Here is a 14414-nt window from a genome sequence, read left to right as displayed (position 1 = left end):
ATCATATTTCAGTATTCGCTTCGGTCTGTGTTTGTAACAGGTAGTCCTTGACTTACAATAGTTCATTTAGTGAATGTTTGAAGTTACAATGGCACTGAAAAAAAGTGACTTATGACATTTTTCATCTTTATGGCCGTATCCCCATGGTCATGTGATCAAAACTCAGATGCTTCGCAACTGACTCATATTTATGATGCTTGGAGTGTCCCTGGGTCATGTGATCCCCTTTTATTACCTTCTGACGTGTCAGGTCAATGGGGAAGCCAGATTCACTTAACAACCATGTTATTAACAATTGCAGTGATTCCCTTAACAACTGTGGCAATAAAGGTCATAAAATGGGGCAAAACTCACTTAACGAATGTCTCACTTAGCAACTGAAATTTTGGTCTTAGTTGTGATTTTAAGTCGAGGATTATCTATATTATAGTATTATACATTTTCTTACCCAGCTTGTAAGAAAAGTAAATAAATTGGAACAGACTGATTCCCTCCCTCCAAATAAATCTTGCTGCCTTAACGATGGACATCTACTCCCTGCAGAAAAATGCTGCTATATGCCTTATTTTCTGGGCATAGGACAACTTAAGGAAAAGGCTTGAGAGATTCATGAAACTTCCCCTTCCACAAATGTCACTAGGAAGTGGAAAACATCCACCAATCACTTTCTTACCTGAGTTGGGAGTGACAAGGGGGCAAGTTCTGAGATATGGCTAGACTGGTAGATCCCAATATACAACACCTGGCAACTGTTTTCTGACTACTTTGAAAGAGGGAAAATTGTTCTTTTGAAAGAGCATTTAACTTGGGTTGAGGCTTCTTTTGAACATTACCTTAGTATCCTTGCATAGGTTTTCCAGCTCCCTCTTCAAAACTAACCTAAAACAGTTGATGGACACTGGGGAGGGGATTGTTGCATAATCAAATAATAGAGGGCCCCTTTCCTGCTTCCTCCTCTTCCTCCTCTACTGCTCTTCTGCTCTTTGGCCTGATATAGATCCAGGATCTATAGATCCTGGAGGACAGGAGAGAGGAGAATTGGTTTGAAAGATCCAGAAACTTCTGCTTCCTAAACCCAACTGGCCATAGAGGGAAGGGCTCAGAGTTTGGAAGGCACTAAAGTGATTGATTCCACTCGTGTAGAGTCATCTGATGAAGTAATGAACAAATAGTGGGTGAAATATAATAGAATATAATAGAATAACAGAGTTGAAAGGGACCTTGGAGGTCTTCTAGTCCAACTGTACGCTGATGATACTCAGCTGTACTTTTCCACCCCAGACCACCCCAATGAAGCTGTCGAAGTGCTGTCCCGGTGTTTGGAAGCCGTACGGGTCTGGATGGGGAGAAACAGACTCAAGCTCAATCCCTCCAAGACGGAGTGGCTGTGGATGCCGGCACCCCGGTACAGTCAGCTGCACCTACAGCTGACTGTTGGGGGCGAGTTATTGGCCCCAAAGGAGGTGGTACGCAACCTGGGCATCCTCCTGGATGGACGGCTGTCCTTTGATGAACACCTGGAGGCCGTCTCCAGGAGGGCCTTTTACCAAGTTCGCTTGGTTCGCCAGTTGCGGCCCTTCCTTGACCGGGATGCCTTATGCACGGTCACTCACGCTCTGGTTATGTCTCGGTTGGATTATTGCAATGCTCTCTACATGGGGCTGCCATTGAGGTGCACCCGGAGACTGCAGTTAGTCCAGAATGCGGCTGCGCAAGTAGTAATGGGAGCCACTCGTGGCTCCTATGTAACACCGCTACTACGCAGTTTGCACTGGCTTCCTGTGGTCTTTCGGGTGTGCTTCAAGATTTTGGTTACCACCTTTAAAGCGCTCCATGGCTTGGGACCCGGGTACTTACGGGACCGCCTGCTGTTACCGCATGCCTCCCACCGACCCGTACGCTCCCACAGAGAGGGTCTTCTCAGGGTGCCGTCCGCCAAACAATGTCGGCTGGCGGCCCCCAGGAGTAGGGCCTTCTCTGTTGGAGCCCCAACACTCTGGAATGAACTTCACCCTGGCTTACGCCAAGTACCTGATCTTCGGACCTTTCGCCGTGAGCTGAAAACACATCTATTTATCCAAGCAGGACTGGCATAATATTGTTATTAATTTTAAATTGGGTTTTTATTGCCTTAGGGTTTTTAACTTTTTAAAATTTTAATATTGGCCTTTTGCAATTTGCTTAGTTTTAAATTTTGGTTTTAAATTGTATGTATATCAACTTTTTATCTCTGGCTGTACACCGCCCTGAGTCCTTCGGGAGAAGGGCAGTATAAAAATTTAATAAATAAATAAATAAATAAATAAAAACTCCCTGCTTAAGCAGGAAACCCTACACCACTTAAGACAAGTGGTTATCTAATCTCTTCTTAAAAACTTTCAATGTTGGAGCAATTACAACTTCTGCAGGCAAATCGTTCCACTGATTAATTGTTCTGTCAGGAAATTTCTCCTTAGTTCTAAGTTGCTTCTCTCCTTGATTAGTTTCCACCCATTGCTTCTTGTCCTACCCTCAGGTGCTTTGGAGAATACCTTGACTCCCTCTTCTTTGTGGCAACCCCTGAGATATTGGAACACTGCTATCCTTCTTAGTCTAGTCCTTCTTTTCATCAAATTGACATACCCAGTTCCAGCAACCGTTCTTTACATGTTTTAGCTTCCAGTCCCCTAATCATCTTTGTTGCTCTTCTCTGCACTTTTTCTAGAATCTCCACATCTTTTTTACATCCTGGCGACCAAACTGGATGCAGTATTCCAAATGTGGCCTTACCAAGGCATTACAAAATAGTATTAACATTTCACGTGATCTTGATTCTATCCCTCCATTTATGCAGCTTAGAACTGTGTTGGCTTTTTTGGCAACTGCAGCACACGGCTGGCTCATATTTAACATAACATATAACATAACATCAGAGTTGGAAAGGACCTTGGAGGCCTTCTAGTCCAACCCCCTGCCCAGGCAGGAAACCCTACACCATCTCAGTCAGATGGTTATCCAACATTTTCTTAAAAATTTCCAGTGTTGGAGCATTCACAACTTCTGAAGGCAAGTCGTTCCACTTATTAATTGTTCTAACTGTCAGGAAATTTCTCCTTAGTTCTAAGTTGCTTCTTTCTTTGACCAGTTTCCACCCATTGCTTCTTGTTCTACCCTCAGGTGCTTTGGTGAACAGCCTGACTCCCTCTTCTTTGTGGCAGCCCCTAAGATATTGGAACACAGCTATCATGTCTCCCCTAGTCCTTCTTTTTGTTAAACTAGACATACCCAGTTCCTGCAACCGTTCTTCATATGTTTTATCCTCCAGTCCCTAATCATCTTTGTTGCTCTTCTCTGCACTCTTTCTAGAGTCTCAACATCTTTTTACATCGTGGCGACCAAAACTGGATGCAATATTCCAAGTGTGGCCTTACCAAGGCATTATAAAGTGGTACTAACACTTCACGTGATCTTGATTCTATCCTCTGTTTATGCAGCCCAGAACTGTGTTGGCTTTTTAACAGCTGCTGCACACTGCTGGCTCATATCTAAATGGTTATCCACTAGGACTCCAAGATCCCTCTCACAGGTACTACTATTGAGCAAGGTACCACATATACGGTACTGGTGCATTTTGTTTTTGGCTAAATGTAGAACCTTACTTTTTCACTGTTGAATTTCATTTTGTTAGATAGCGCCCAATGTTCAAGTCTGTCAAGATCTTTCTGTAACTTGAGCCTATCTTCTGGAGTGTTGGCTATTCCTGCCAGCTTGGTGTCATCTGCAAATTTGATGAGTTCCCCATCTATCCCTCGTCCAAGTCATTGATGAAGATGTTGAAGAGTACTGGGCCTAAAACAGAGCCTTGGGGTACTCCACTGCATACTTCCTCCATGTGGATGTAGTTCCGTTGAGGACTACGTTGAGTGCGGTTGGTCAGCCAATTACGAATCCATCTGGTGGTGGTGCTGTCTAACCCACATTTTCTACTTTATCTAGTAGTAGGTTATGGTCTACTTTATCAAATGCTTTACTGAAGTCCAAGTAAATTATATCGACAGCATTCCTCTGGTCTACTAATTTTGTCATTTTGTCAAAGAATGCGATAAGATTAGTCTGGCATGATCTGTTTTGACAAACCCATGTTGGCTTTTGGTTATTACTTTGTTTGCTTCTAGGTGTTCGGTGATTCGTTGCTTGATTATCTTTTCCAGAATCTTCCCGGTATTGAGGTCAGACTGATAGGTCTGTAGTTTCCTGGATCTGTTTTTCCTTTTTGAAGATGGGAACTACATCAGCTCTTTTCCAGTCCTCTGGCAGCTCCCTGTGCTCCAGGATCTTTGAAAGATATAGTTCAGTGGTTCTGAGATCACGTCTGCCAGTTCCTTCAGAACCTTGGGGTGTAATCCATCCGGTCCTGGTGATTTGAACTCGTCTAGGGTAGACAGGTGTTCACTTACCATTTTCTTCCCTATTTTAACTTGTGTTTCTAATCTGTTTTTTGTAGTGCTGTTTTTGATAGGTTGGATTGTTTTTTCCTTTTGTGTAAAGACAGATGCAAAAAATGAGTTAAGTAGATCTGCTTTCTCCCTGTTGCTTGTCATCTTCTTGCCACTTTCTCCCAGCAATGGGCCAATTGTTTCCTTGACTTTTTTCTTGTTTTTAACATGTTGGAAGAAGCTTTTTTTGTTATTTTTTACTTTTGTCGCTAGCCTTTGTTCATTGTGAGCCTTAGCTTTCCTCACTTCATCTTTACAGGCATTTATTTAAATGATCTTTACAGGCATTTATTTAAATGACTGTCCACTAGGACTCCAAGATCCCTCTAGTGTCAGGATATAGTCAAGTATCTTTAGTTTTAAAAAAGGGAAATGTTGCCTTATGTTAAGTTTGGGCAATGAAGAGGCAGGAGACGATACAAGTGACAACCGCTCTTTAGTTTATTGTGATCCCAGCAAAAACCAACAGGCAAAAATTACTATCTTTAAATAGTAATTTGGCTGAGGCACCAGCCAATCAGCAACGTGCTTTTTTCCCGCCTAAATTTCCCTCCTGAAATTCAAATACATTACATTCCTCCCCTCCCAGAACACATTTTACCATATTTACATAATTTTTGCATAACATTTGCATGTTATCTCTCCACGTAGTCATGCAGGTAGACAGGGCGTCTCCTAACTCTTTCTGACCTGCGCAATTCATTCCCTGGGAGTGAGTCGAGTTGGTCGGAGGGACTGTTTGTTCCTCCCAGCTCCTCCTCTGGGCCCTCCGGCCTTGGATTATTTGCAGAGTCGTCCCTGCTGTCCTCTGGAGGAACTGATTGGCATCGCTGGACTTCTTCAGCCTCAGCTAAGCCTCGGGGTTGAGCTAGCTGTTGGTTCAAATATTTGATAGTCAGGGTCTGGCTGTTTGGTTTCTGGATCGTTTTGTATTCTTTTTCGTAACTGATCTATGTGGTGTCTCCACACTCGGCCATCCCCCATGTCCACTAAGTATGACTTTGGGCCCGTCACTCCTACAATTGTTCCCTTAAGCCACGCTGGGCCCTCACTATAGTTATGTGCCCATACCCGGTCGCCTGTTGTCATTGTTCTGGTTTTTCCTTTTGTGCCTTGGTATCCATCAGGGGAGTATGTTGGGTTTAACCGATCTAGGGGGCACCGGAGTCTTCTACCCATTAATAACTCCGATGGGCTGCGACTGGTGGTCACACAGGGCGTTCTTTGTTGGACTTCCAGGAAGGTATCAATTTTAGATTGCCAATCTCCTGGGCTAATTCTAGATAGCGCTTCCTTGGCACTGCGTATGAAACGTTCTGCAAGTCCGTTCGTCGCCGGGTGGAAAGGTGCCGAGAGGACATGTCGGATGCCTTCTCCTGCCAAGTACCCCTCAAACTGGGTGGCCGTGAATTGCGGGCCGTTATCGGACACTAGGGTGTCGGGTAACCCGTGTGTAACAAATAGATGCCTCAAGACTGTGATTACTGCTTCCGCTGTTGTGGTTTTCATTAGTAAAATTTCTAACCACTTCGAGTAGGCATCTATCACAATTAAAAAGGTCTGCCCATGGAACGGCCCGGCAAAATTTATGTGGATCCTGGACCACGGACCCTGGGGTTTCTCCCATTCCCTGATGGAGGCTGTTGGGGGTAGTGGCCTTGATTCCTGACAAGCTTGGCATTTCCCTACTCGGTCGCTAATGTCTTTATCCATTTGTGGCCACCACACATAACTTCTCGCTAGGCTTTTCATCCTCACAATCCCTGGGTGGCCCACATGCGATAGCTCCAACACATACCCTCTTAATTTCTCCGGAATAACCACTCTATCCCCCCATAATAGACAACTCCCTTGTACCGACAGTTCCGAACGCTTCTTTGTAAACTCTTTGAAACGATCCCCCGGTGCAGCGGGCCATCCCCTCTGCACCCAACCAATCACAGTCCTTACAATAATATCTTTGTAAGATGCCCTAGTCACTTCTGTGGATGTGACTGGGCCAGAGTCCAATGAGTCAATTAACAAGACAGGCGTCCCTGGGATCGGGTCTTCAATAGTCTCTGGCAACGGGCATCTACTTAAAGCGTCTGCATGTCCCAAGTCCTTGCCCGGTCGGTGAGACAGTTGGTACGAATATGCTACCAGGAAAATAGTCCAATGGGTGATAATGCTACCGGTTTTGGACAGTCCCCCGCCAAGAGTCCTAATAAAGGTCTGTGGTCTGTGACTATTTCAAATTGCCGCCCAAATAGGTATTCGTGGAATTTTTTAACCCCAGAGACTATAGCAAGGGATTCCCGATTTAGTTGGCTATAGTTCCTTTCTGCTGCAGACATCATGCGGGAAAAATATGCGATAGGGGCTTCTGAACCGTTTGGTAATCTGTGGCTGAGGACAGCCCCTACCTCATAGGGTGATGCATCACAAACTAGTACTAGTGGCAACGTCCCATTGTACTGAATTAACAGGCTATCACTGGACAGAAGTTTCTTAACGCCTTCAAATGCCTTAGCCTCAACCCTGCCCCAAGTCCATACAGATTTTTTCGCCAGCAGTTTATGTAGCGGTTCAGCTACCGTTGCCTTATTTTTTAAAAATACCGCATAGAAGTTTACAAGCCCCAAAAATGCTTGTAATTCTGTTTTGTTTTTTGGGGGTGGGGCCTTTCTAATGGCTCGCACTTTGCTCTCAGTTGGGTGGATGCCTTCCTTATCTATCCGGTAACCCAAGAATTCTACAGATTCAACTCCTATCTGACATTTGTTGAGTTTAACTTTAAGCCCCGCAGACCTGAAAATGCCCAAAACCTTCCGCAATTTGACCCCTAATTCTTCCAAGTTTTCTGCTGATATCAGTACATCGTTGAAATATGGAACTACTCCCGGTAGACCTTTAGGAGCCGTTCCATTAGGTTTTGGAATAACCCGGGGGCTACACTAACTCCGAACTGAAGTCGAGTGCATTTAAACGCGCCCCGGTGTGTGACAATCGTCTGTGCTTTGGCCATTTCGTTGTCAACTGGTAGTTGTTGGTAGGCTTGAGCCAGGTCGAGTTTGGCAAAAACCTGTCCCTGTCCTAACGAGTGCAACAAATGTTGCACTATGGGGACGGGGTAAGCACTCTTTTGCAATGCCTTGTTAAGCGTTGCCTTATAGTCAGCACAAATACGGACCGATCCGTCCGGTTTGACTGGGGTCACTATTGGTGTCTCCCATTTTGCATGGTCGATGGGGACTAGTATTCCCTGGTTTATTAGTTTGTCTAATTCCCGGTCAATCTTGGGTTTGAGAGTGAACGGAACCCTCCTATCTTTTAATCTAATGGGAGCTACCTGGGGGTCTAAATTGAATGAGATGGGGGTCCCCACATACTTGCCCAGGCTGTCTTGGAAAACGTCCTCGAATTCTCTCAACAATTCATCCTTCAGGTTGACTCCATTGCTGTTGATCCCGGTGATGCCCATTCCTAAGGCTCGAAACCAGTCCAGTCCCAGTAAGCTGGGCAGGCTTCCGTCAACGATGGTGATCGGCAGGGTTTTCTTGAATTGTCCATATCTTACTCTGACCGTTGTGGCTCCTTTAACAGGGATCCGGTTTCCCTGATAGTCTTGCACTCTCAGCTTTTGGGGTTGCAGCTGTCGTTTCGCGACTTCTGGTAGGTCTCATGCGATCGTGTCCCAGGACATAATTGTGATTGATGAGCCGGTATCCACCTCCATTTTACACTGCACTCCTTCGATGTAGGTCTTAGTGAATATTTTCTTTTCTAGCCATGTCGATGCGTGGCTTATTCGCACAGTGGTGTGATTCGACTTCACGCCTTTTTTGAACTGGCCAATCCCTGGCCGCTTCGCGGAACCGGCGCCCTGTTGATTGGCCGGTTTGAATTTTTGGTGGGAAGGTTGGGAGGCGTGGCAGGCCTGAGCTGTATGTCCTTTCTTTTCACATCGCCGACAAATTGCGTCCTTGAACCTGCAATTCTGTTGTTGGTGTTGGCCTCCGCAACTTACGCACTCATCACGGTCGCCACTTTCCGGCCTCCCAGTGTGGAAAACCTCTTCCTCTTCTTCCTCTCCCCATTCTGCCTGGATCTCTTCGTTGCTTTCGCTGAGGGACTTTGTGCGTTCGGCTTCTGTAAGGTTTCCGCCGCTTTGGTGGACATCTCGTGCGCCCTGGCCTCATCCAGGGCTATTGCCAGGGTTAGGTTGCTTTTCGACAGCAGCTGCCTCTGTAGTCGGATGTCCCTGACCCCACAAATGAGTTGTTCTAATAAAGTGTCCTCCAAGTCCCTATACTCACAGTGGGTTGCGGCTTTCCTTAATGCGGCCATGTACACGCTTATCGATTCGCCCTCTCGCTGAACTCTTTGCCTTAACTCGAACCATTGCACGAACTTTGACAGCACCGGCGCGTAATGTGCTCGTAGCGTCATCTGTAGCACTGGCCATGGCACTGACTGGACAGGCGTTGGTTCTGACAGCGATTTGGCGGTATCAAAGACTTCTGGCCCACAGTGGCTCAGGAAGTACGCACGCTTCCGATTATCTGATACTCCTTGCAGTTCGTTGGCTTCGAGGAAACACTCGAAACGAGCCATGTACGATCCCCCATTTCTCCTTGGCTGGGTCGAATGGCGCTGGCGGTGTATAGCTAGACATCGCTATGTATCCGCTCTGGATGACTGGCTGGGTTTGAAACTAAGTTGCTCCTTCAGCTCTTTTCCTAGTCTCACTGCCTGCAATATCCCATCCTCGTCGCCAATGTTAAGTTTGGGCAATGAAGAGGCAGGAGACGATACAAGTGACAACAGCTCTTTAGTTTATTGTGATCCCAATGAAAACCAACAGGCAAAATCCCTCTTTAAATAGTAATTTGGCTGAGGCACCAGCCAATCAACAAAGTGCTTTTTCCCTGCCTAAATTTCCCTCCTGAAATTCAAATACATTACACCTTACAGTGAAGTTCAGAGCCTAAGGATCAGCAATTCTTAGATCACAAGGTGTTTAAGGTAAAAGCATAAAGTGAAAGCAGAGTGAAATGTTTTTAAGTGAGAGTTGAGTGAAAACCGGTGTCCTCAATGTTACTGAAAACATGTTGCTGCGGAAGAATTCTGAAAATGGTAGTTCAGCAATACTTGGAAAGTTACAAGTTCCCCACTTGCATTGCACAGTGAATCTTGGAGAGCTTGTCGAAAACAAAGAAAGGGATGAGGGTTAGACATAGCTGATAGTAAAAGACATAATGAAAAGATCCCCTTTTAGAAAAAATGTCAATCTAGAGTACAGTACTCCTTTTATTGGCATTTAGTTTTGGAAAGTCTGATTCTCAAGTAATATTTTCTTTCTGTTTCAGTGGTCTTCCAAATGCATTATTTAGTGTATTTAATGGGATTTTGCCTCTTCTATAGACTTTCATCTTTGCTCTTTGCATTTTTCACTGATATGAAACACACATGCACATAGACACAATATGTTGTATTTGGAACTATTTTATGTCAAAGAAATGAAAAAAAATCCTTAAATTCTCCTAGGGAAGGATTAATTGTAGGCAACTACAAATGAATGTGAGTCTAAGAAATGTTGGTCCTTTTCTTTGCAATGTGTTTATGAGAACAAATAATACTTTTTTGTTTGAAACAGTTTGAAACGGTCATTTAATTTTATGAAGCTATGACCTCAGGCTTATCACAGGCTTTCTAAATCATTCTTTGCTTTTATATAAAGCTATGTCAGATGAGATGAAGTTTATTAGCTGTAGTGCAATCTGTGCATGGTAATATTTTAAAAATCAAGAAAATTATTCTTAGTTTTGATCACTAGAGGATTTGGGCTTCTCAGTTTTAATGTGGATTCTCTTTAAGAATTCACTGGGTCTGTTGTAAATTGCAGTATCTTTGAATAGTAGCTTACATTACTACTGTGAGGTTGAGCCAGCCTTAGTATTTCAAGCTTTGCAAGAATGGTTTCAAAAGCCTTCCTGAGCTTGGAAAGTAGGAAATTTGATTCCCTTCCCATCCCACCCCCACCCTGGATAATTCTGTAAAGAAGACACAGTAAGAAGCATTGTGTCTTAAATAGTTTAATGGTCACACATTCTAGACATAAGATTGTTTGTTCAGATGCTGCACTTGGTAATGGTGCAACCAAGTGGAATGGTGTTGGGATGCTGAACAGCTTTCCTTACTTTCTGTAACTAGACATAAGAGAAAAATGACTCGGATAGAAATCTCTGGGAAATATTCCATTCAGTACACAGATTCTTAAGCCTTGGCAAATCTTTTACCGTGCTGTGCCAAAGGTGACTATGGATCTACCCTGATTCTTTTGAGAATCGTAGCCTAATTTGCTCTATTTACATGTTAAACAAACACCCCAAAAGTAAAGGGGAAATGTCTAAATTACTTTATAGCTCTGCAGAGATGGGCCAGAGATCTGAGAGAGGATGAAACTTGTTTTGTGGATATACTTGAGAATGGCAAATAGTTATAACTAGCTTGCTGAAATAACATTTGTGTGTGTTTGTGTGTGTGTGTGTGTGTGTGTGTGTGTGTGTGTGAAATGGGATTTGGATCCAAATTCTTTTTCTTCTACCTCTCTATCCAAGGATATTTCCTCTGTGACTGAGCTTGTTTCTAACTTTGGAACACTTGGCACAATATCTGTTGGAGAACAAGAAGTAGATAAAGCCACTCCTTCATTCCATCCCCACCCTTGCACTTATAAATAAGTGCCAATATCAATTCTGCACTGAAACAGTGTTCTGATGTTATTTTGTATATGCTCAAGGCTCCTGCAGTATTCTTAAAATAGCCTTTCCCTCAGGTCTAGTTGCCACCTTGGGTGGGCCTTCTTAGGATTCCTTCGTTTACACTTTCCTTTTTAAATTAGGGGTAGTAATAAATTGGCGACAGGTGGCCTTTGACTTATGACTACAACTGGGACCAGAATTTCCATTGCTAAGAAGGCAGTTGTTAAATGAAGCCACACCCAATTTGATGACCGGTTTTGCCATCGTTATTAAGTGAATCACTGCAGTAGATACGTGAATCACGTGGTTATTAAGAAAACCCATCTTTCTTCATTGACTTTGCTTGTTGGAAGCTGGCTGGGAAATGGTGATCACATGAGCCCAGGATACTGCAGCATACAGACTGCCAAATGACCTATTTCTGATCATGTGACTTACAGTTATAAGTTTGAAACTCGGCCATAAGTAACTTTTTTCAGTGTTGTTATCCTTCAAATGGTCACTAAACAAATGGTTGTAAATCAAAGACTACTTGTATTTACAAATTACACAACTCACAAAACATCTGACTATCTAACAGTTAAATCATAAATCAAATACAACAAAGCTAAAAAAAGCTATAATGGTATAAGGAAAAAAAATCCCATTTAACAAAACACCAAATGGCAACTACAGGACATGTGCTGCCATTTCACTGTACAGTTGATGGCATCTGTTGTAAACAAATTTCTAAACTGAGTCATGGTTTTAAACAAACATTTGGGATAAATTAGATGCTTTGTAACATGAGCACGCTGCCCATTCTTGGCACAATATTTTATTGTCTTTTTTTATTTATTTCCCAGTAATCCATTTATATGGTTGCCCAACTTGCAATAGTAATTTCGGGTATGCTAACAGAGTTTAAAAACTAAGGATACAAAATAAACAATGTAAAAAACACATAATGGCAACCAAGGACAACATCAGCCAACAGTAAGTTGACAGCTCCTGACAGGTTCAACTAACTAGTTATCCAAGCTTTTAAGGCTTTCTGAAAAGCAGAAGGCCAGTTGAAACTCAATACTGTGTTTGATTTAATAAAAAGGAATTAGACTCCCTTTGGTTTTTCTTCACCTTATTTCTAAGGTTGCTGTGCAATTTCTGTATGTTGCCATTTCTGCTAAGTCAGAAATGGGCATCTGGTGCTATATGCACCTTCCACACTTCTTTCCAATAATGTTTGGTGCTCCCTTTGCACGGAATCACAACGCATGTGATTACTAAATATGTCCTTACTTTGCATTTTTATCCACGGCAGCTATGCTTTAAACATTGTTCTACTTTTCTTTATTGCCTTCTCCTTGCTTTAAATTTTTTAGCACTTGAAACGGTGAAAAGGCTGCTGAGCAATATCTTCAGGTATTAGCTATCTGCTTTGGGACCTGTTCTGAGAACAGAATCCATTTTAAGTTGACTGTAACTCTTCAGCCTTTCTAAAAGCTACAGCTGCCGTTGCAATATCTACAGAATACAAGATTCTGAAATAAATTCTTAATACCATTCTTTTACAACACAGGCAGTTCCCCTGCCACCTATTTCATTGAAGAAGCTTATCCTCTTTACAGTCCAAATACAGCAAAGATTTGCTTTTTTTCTGCCTATGAACAATAATGCAAATTGTTTTTAAAAAACAAACAAAAACAAACAGGTTTGGAACTCTTACTGTTCCAAAGTATGGAAATTGAATGTGTGAGTTAAAACCCCAATCCTAGCCCTACTTAAAACAGATGAATACAGTAGATTTCAATTAGTTCTTCTCATCGGTCTCCTGATTCTTCATAATGCTATAGGACCATGGTGGTGAACCTGTGGCATGCATGCCAGAGATGGCATGCAGCACCCTCTCTATAGGCACGTGAGCCATCGCCCCAGTTCAGCTCATTAGCGCATGCCTCCTGCCAGCCAGCTGGTCTTTGGGTTTCCGCCGCGCATGCAAGGAGTGCATGTGGGGTGTGGGTGTGTATGGGGGCGCGCACGCATGCGCGGCATGTGTGTGTGGTGCACGCAGGGACGGGGCACATGACGGGCCACGTGTGCATTGCATTTGGGGGGTTCAGGCATGCACTTGGGCATTCGCGCACGTGCGCTTTGGGCACTCAGTCTGGAAAAGGTTAGCCATTACTGCATAGGATAATGGCAGAATTAAATCGATAAGGGAAATCCGCATTTGCATCCAGTGGTGAAATCCTCCCTGGTTTGCCACTGGTTTGCTGCCCACGCATGTGCAGTGCGCACCAAGGTCACGCTGTATGCACAAGCGCAGTGTGTGTCAAATGCACTTTGCATGTGCAGTGCACACTGTGTGCGCATGTGCAGTGCACGTCAAATAGTAGCATTTCACTGCTGATCTGTTACCTTTGATTGATTAGTTCTACTGTATGTTACATATGTGTTCTTGTGCTTCACAGTTCCTTTTTTTACCCTGGAAAATATGATTATATGCCTACAGATAGTCCTTGACTTATGACAATTTGCTTAATGACCATTTGAAGCTACAATACTGAAAAAAGTGACTTCTGATGAGCTCTTCCACTTATGACTGTTGTAGTTTCCCCATAGTGTCACGTGATCGGAATTTAGGTGCTGGGTAACCAGCATGCATGTACAACGGTTGCAGCATCCCGGGGTCCTAGGTGGCTTCTGATAAGTATAGTCAATGGGGGAAGCTGGATCCTCTTAAGAATTGTACGATCCACTTAATGACTATGGCAAAAAAGGTTGCACAATCAAGGGTCATTTAACAACCACATCGCTTAGTGATGGAAGTTCAGTCTCAAATGTGGTTATAAGTTGTGGCTATAAGTTGATGTAAAGCTATAAATAATGTACTATATGGACACAGAAATGACTTAGGTATTTACCTATACTGTACTTAATTTATAACTATTTATAACATTTATTTTTCTATCTTGGTTCAGTGAAAAATATTAGGCAATACAGTGCTTACACATCACCAACAATTCTTTTCTTACATGAGTTTCACCCTATACATTTAACTATAATTCAATAAAAATCATAATTTTAGTTAATAGTTAACTTTTTAAAACTCTTAATTTATAAAGTGCTTTAATTGTTGTTGCTCATATCGTTGATGAAATTAATCTTCTCTATTAATCTCATCGTTCCTATTAACTATTAACTCATCGTTCCT

General features: G+C 43.1%; 1 protein-coding gene across 2 annotated transcripts in view; it reads left to right on the top strand.

Moving 5' to 3' along the window:
- Positions 1-14414, top strand: part of MBOAT2 (membrane bound O-acyltransferase domain containing 2) — a 110282-nt gene that overhangs the window by 20060 nt on the left and 75808 nt on the right. The window lies entirely within an intron of this gene.

This window comes from Ahaetulla prasina, chromosome 1, assembly GCF_028640845.1.
Source record: "Ahaetulla prasina isolate Xishuangbanna chromosome 1, ASM2864084v1, whole genome shotgun sequence".
Classification (NCBI taxonomy): domain Eukaryota; kingdom Metazoa; phylum Chordata; class Lepidosauria; order Squamata; family Colubridae; genus Ahaetulla; species Ahaetulla prasina.
This window is presented reverse-complemented; position numbering and strand designations above follow the sequence as displayed.